At 42.5% G+C, this 6,000-nt stretch overlaps 1 protein-coding gene across 2 annotated transcripts in view; it reads left to right on the top strand.

Annotated features, from left to right (window-relative positions):
• The first annotated feature begins 4,555 nt into the window (after nt 1-4,555).
• LOC141406439 (uncharacterized) overlaps nt 4,556-6,000 on the top strand; it is a 365,311-nt gene continuing 363,866 nt past the window's right edge. For both annotated transcript variants that reach the window (XM_073991889.1, XM_073991888.1), the window contains exon 1: nt 4,556-5,051. The gene's annotated coding sequence lies outside the window, so the exon portion shown is untranslated. The remainder of the gene's footprint in view (nt 5,052-6,000) is intronic.

Raw genomic sequence — 6,000 nt, 5'->3', positions numbered from 1 at the left:
AACTGATTCCAGCGATATATAATTTTCCGGGGGGAAGTCTATACTTCCCGTGATATGGGTCTTGACATTTCGGAAATTTCGTACATTAACACTTATAGGTTGTTTATGGGCACCTCTCGGATCGGGTTAGCTCTTGGGACCCTGAACACAACGATATATAATTTTCCGGGGGGAAGTCCATACTTCCCGAGATATGGGTCTTGAAATTTCAGAAATTTCGTACTTGTAACACCCTTATGTTGTTTATGGGCACTTCTGGGATCGGGCTGAAATTTTTACAGTAGATAGCCATTGGCACACTGAACACAATGATATATAACTTTCTGTGGGGAAGTCCGTACTTACCGAGATATGGGTCTTGACTTTTTTTCCTTTATCATCATTATTTTTAAAACCTATGCAATATGGGACTCGTTTTAAAGCTCACGAAGAGTACTTTCCAATGCCGCCAATAACTAATAATGGTATTTAGATTTTCTAATAATAATTTATTAAGTTATTATTGGGCTACACGATAAAAAATCTCTTTTAAATTGAAAGTGTTCTTAAGTAGACGGCCTTCGACCGGGGATTTAACACTTTCTTCTATGGACAGTGACAAAAGTGGGCTACGCAAACAAAACTTTCTTGTAAATTTAAATTTTCCTAAGTAGCCGGCTTTGAACAGGAATTTAATACATTCTTCTATAAACAGGTGTAACAATAGGTCGCGTGCATAAAAGTACTGTCCATAAGCTTTAAAACGATGCCCATATTGCCCACGTTAGAATTGTAAAATGTCAAGACCCATATCTCGGGAAGGAGGAACTTCCCCCCGGAAAATTATATATCGTTGTATTCAGGATGCCAAGGTCTATCTACTGTAAAAATGTCAGCCCGATCCGAGAGGTGCCCATAAACAACCTAAAGGTGTGAAAGTACGAAATTTCCGAAATGTCATGACCCATATCTCGGGAAGTATGGACTTCCCCCCGAAAAATTATATATCGTTGTATTCAGGGTGACGTAGGGGATGGAAGATACCAAGGAACGGTCCTGACCGGTTTTAACGTGGCAAAGCCCAGGATTTATCTTGGTCCCTCTTTCATCCCAAGTGGACACTGACCTCCCCGTGGTGTCACCTGGGGAACTGCCTTTAACACCCGTTAAAGGTAGTGAGCTAACATGTGCCGCGCGTTCACCCATAAGAACGTTAAAAACTTGGGTTTGGGCGTCGGGTTAGTAACCCTCTGCTAGAAAAAACAGCCTACTATGAAAAAACGAAAGAAAAGAAAAACAAACCCCTCTAAAGTTGACGAACCCCGCAAACGTTTTAAGGACCATGATCTGCGAATCTGCACCTGGAATGTTCGCACTCTTTATAGAGAAGGTGCAGTCTTCGCATTGGCAGACGTACTTGAAAAGTACAAGACCGATATTACTGCCATACAGGAAATACGATGGATTGGGAAAGGCGTCACAACAACACCTAAAGGTGACGCACTGTATTATAGCTGCCATGACGTAAAGCATGAGTTTGGTTGTGGATTCGTAGTTAGTCGGAGACTAAAACATCTTGTATCCAGCTTCACTCCAGTGAATGAAAGACTTGCTGTAATTCGAATAAAAGCTAAATTCTTCAACATCAGCTTTATTTGCGCTCATGCTCCCACTGAAGAAAAGGATGAACAGACCAAAGATATATTTTACGAGCGCTTAGAAGAAACATATGACCGTTGCCCTGCCCATGACATTAAAATCATTCTAGGCGATTTTAATGCCAAAATTGGAAAGGAGAATATCTTTGGCCCAACAGTCGGGAAATTCAGTCTCCACAATGAAACATCTGACAATCGTATGAGGCTGATAGGCTTTGCAGCGGCAAAAACATGGTAGTTAGCAGCACCAGATTTCTACATCTCGACATCCATAATGGCACCCGGCTGTCTCCAGATCAGAAAACAAGAAATCAAATTGATCACGTTGTGATAGATGGAAGACATTCATCGAGCGTGTTGGATGTACGATCGTTCCGAGGAGCGAACATAGATTCGGACCATTACCTCGTTGCAGCAAAGGTACGTACCCGATTAAACGTAGCAAACAAAGTACGAAGAGACACAACACGAAAGTTAGACATCGGTAAGCTGCAATCACAACAGATAGCCACAGCATATTCCACTCAACTAGCCCAATTACTTAATCAAAGCACATCCCGATAACATATCAGCGCAATGGCAAAGTATTGACCACTCCATGCAAACAGCCGCCAAATCCATACTTGGATACCAGAGACCTCCACCAAGTAGCCCATGGTATGATCAGGAGTGTCGTACTGCTACCGAAGAGAAAAATGCGGCATATAGGGCTACTTTACAATCCGTAGCAACGCGTAGGGCACGAGAGAAATACAGGGAGAAAAGGAGAGAGGTTAAACATCTTTTCCGCAGGAAAAAAAGGGAGATGGAAAAGTGGGAGTGTGAAAAAATCAAGATGTACAGGAACCAGAATGAAGTCCGAAAATTCTACCAAAGAGTCAAGCATCAAACTGATGGCTTTGGTACAGGCACATTCTCCTGTAGAGGCAGCAAGGTAATTTGGTAACTGATACAGATAGTGTGCTCAGTATATGGAAAGAGCATTTTTCCAAACTGTTGGTATCCAATAGCAGCGAAGACGACGAAGATGCCACAGTCCCAATCCCAGAAGATGGTATTGAATGTATACCGCCCAGCCAAGATGAGGTAAAGACAGCAATAAATCGACTGAGGAATAATAATACAGCAGGAGCCGATGGCTTAACAGCCGAGCTGTTCAAAACCGGAGGCGACACGCTGATAAGGTGTATTCATCAGCTAGTTAGAACCATCTGACAGGAAGAAAGAGTACCCGACCATTGGAACCTGAGTATCCTGTGCCCCATCCACAAGAAAGGAGATAAGACTGTATGCTCTAACTACAGGGGCATAAGTCCACTCCCTATTGCCTACAAGATCGTGTCAGGGATATTGTGCGAACGACTAAAGCCTATGGTCAACGAGATAATTGGCCCATACCAATGCGGCTTTAGACCTGGCAAATCCACCATTGACCTGATATTTACCCAGCGGCAAATCCTGGAGAAGACCCAAGAGATGCAGATCGACACCTACCACCTTTTTGTCGATTATAAAGCAGCCTTCGACAGCCCGCTGTGTTCAAAGGTATTCCAAGCCATGTCTGAATTTGGTATCCCCGCAAAGCTCATCCGGCTTTGTAAAATGACTTTAACTGACACGAGATCGTCAGTTAAAATAGGAAAGAACCTCTCCGAAGAGCTTTGTACCAAAAGAGGTTTCAGACAAGGAGACAGCCTTTCGTGTGCTCTTTTCAACATCCTGCTAGAAAAGGTTACACGAGAGGCAAACGTCAACAGAAGTGGCACAATTTACACCAATAGCTACATCATGGGACGATCAGTAAAAGAAGTAACTTATACCTTTATGAAGGTCGAAGGAGAATCTGCCAAAGTGGGTCTGGCTGTAAACGGTGAGAAGTCCAAGTTGATGGTGTCGATGCGCAATGCGTCCATTGAGCTCGGACTAACTGGGGAAGTTGGTTCCTATAATTTTGAGGTAGTAAAAGACTTCGTTTACCTCGGCAACTCCGTAAACACAACAAACGACAGCAGTTGTGAAATAAAAAGAAGAATTTGTATTGGCCAACATATGCTACTTTGGCTTAAGTAAGCAGTTTAAAAACAAAGCCACATCTCGTCAAACAAAAATAACGCTCTACAAAACATTAATACTACCCGTGCTGATGTATGGCTCCGAAGCCTGGGTACTTGCGCAAGCAGACATGGCAGTGCTTGGTGTGTTTGAGAGAAAAATTCTTCGAAAGATCTACGGACCAATCTGCGTTGACGGTGAATATCGACGTCGCATGAACCACGAGCTGTATCTGCTATACAACGACATCAGTATTGTTAAACGTATCGAGATGCAGCGATTGCATTGGCTAGGCCATATCATAAGAATGGGCTAAGATGAACCCGTTAAAAAGTTGTATAAATACGAACCGCTTGACGGTGCACGCAGAATTGGCAGGCCAAGGAATAGATGGCGCAAACAAGTGGATGATGAGATGACAAGGCGCGGTATTCCAGAGTGCAAAGCAACAAATAGAGAGGAATGGAGATCTCTTCTTAGTTCGGCCTATAGAACAAATGTTCTGTAATGGGCCAGCTAAGTAAGTAAGTAAGTATTCAGGATGCCAAGGGCTATCTACTGTAAAAATGTCAACCTAAAGGTGTAAAAGTACGAAATTACCGAAATGTTAAGACCTATATCTCGGGAAGTATGGACTTCCCCCCGAAAAATTATATATCGTTGTACTCAGGATGCCAAGGGCTATCTACTGTAAAGTTCAGCCCGATCCGAGAGGTGTCCCTAAACGACATTTAAACCCAAGATAAAGTAGAAGTCATAGAACAAATAGAAATTCCATTTTTTGAGTTATGCCACTCTTTGAGTAAACGAGCGATTGTTTTTCAGAGACACCAACACCATAAACACCATCCAGCCATCCATCCAACGAACCAACCTAACAGCCATCCAACCCATCGTGGTAGTCGTCAGTTTCATTAGGCTCGCGTTTCATACACACAATCTGTTGTCTGTCGTGCGGGTCGTCGTTGTGTTTTGTTTAGCAGTTCTTTTGCTTCTTGGAGTGTTGTCGTCGGTTTGTTCGAACAACCGGCCACTTTTCGCTGTAGTGCGAATGAAGTTTAATTTAGTATTTGTCGTGAGTTCAAATCAAACGGATGTTTAGTAACGGGGTGGCTACGCTCAGCTGTTTTCCTCGTCTGCTTGTTTTGCCCTAGCGTGCGTTTGTTGTCGTACTAATTCGCGTCGCGTTGTAATTATTTTGCTTGTGTTTTTTATTTAAATTGTATAAAAATTTGATAAATTAAAAAAAAAACTACTACTACTGCCCATTAAAAGAAGAACTTGAAACTCCTTTTGGTGTTGAAAGTGTCGAAAGTGTCATGCCGAGGACTCCAGTCCCAACAAAGTAAAGTGAGTTATGAAGTAAGAAAATCCGAAAATCCACTAAACGAAATCAAATCCTTTGCTGTCACCACTCCACTTCTTCTAAAGTTTGTGGCCCAAGTGTTTTAAATTTAATTTACGAATTGACAGCTGTCACCTGTGCCACACAAGAGTGCAAACGATCGAAGCTGATCAAAAGAGTGTGGCGGCATGCGGTGGCATGGATCATAAATTGCTTTTTTCCTTCAATTTTCCCTCCATCTTTGGATCTTTGGTGTGCCATTGTGTTGTGGATGTTGCATTCATCCATCTATTGTTGCTTGCAGTATCTGTCTGCCTGCCTGCTTGCCTTTTTGCCGGTTTTTGTTTGTCTTTCATTTAGAAGAACAACAACATAAAGAATCTCTCAGTCCCCTCCTAATCGAGTCCAAGTGGAGTTTTGTGTTCTAACAGAGCATCAGGAGGAGGAGGAGAGTGTTGGGGACCCTGTGTTTGGTTGAATGTGTGTTGGCTGGTACTTGAAGTTTTGGACTACTATTACTCTATTTGTACAATAAGAACAAGAACAATAACACCACCAACAACAACAACCAGCTAGTACTACTGAATCTGAATCTAGTTTTGAGTTTGTTCTGATTTAATGTTGCTGCTGCTGTTGTTTCGTTTCGCGTTGTTCATACGCCGCCTTACAATACTTTGTGTGGAGCAGCAGCGGACATTCACACGTCGCTTTGGCAATCGTGCTTTTCGAAAAGTTCTTCTGTATTTACGGGTGACGGTGTGAATGTGCGTGTGTGTGTAAAGTACGCAATAATAAATAGTGTACTTACAAATGTATGTATGAATGTCTGTCTGTTTGTCGGTCTGTCGGTTGGTTTGTTTATGCTGTAATGATGATGTACGAACAACATACACTCTCTCCAAGTGCTGGTCACTCACATTCTCCACCACTCTCTCCATGGATTGTTATTGCATCAAGTACTGCATT

The sequence above is a fragment of the Musca autumnalis genome, unplaced genomic scaffold (genome assembly GCF_047663935.1).
Source record: "Musca autumnalis isolate F117 unplaced genomic scaffold, ASM4766393v1 scaffold_5, whole genome shotgun sequence".
NCBI lineage: Eukaryota > Metazoa > Arthropoda > Insecta > Diptera > Muscidae > Musca > Musca autumnalis.
Note: the sequence above shows the minus strand (reverse complement) of the source record. Positions and strands in the feature narration are given on the sequence as shown.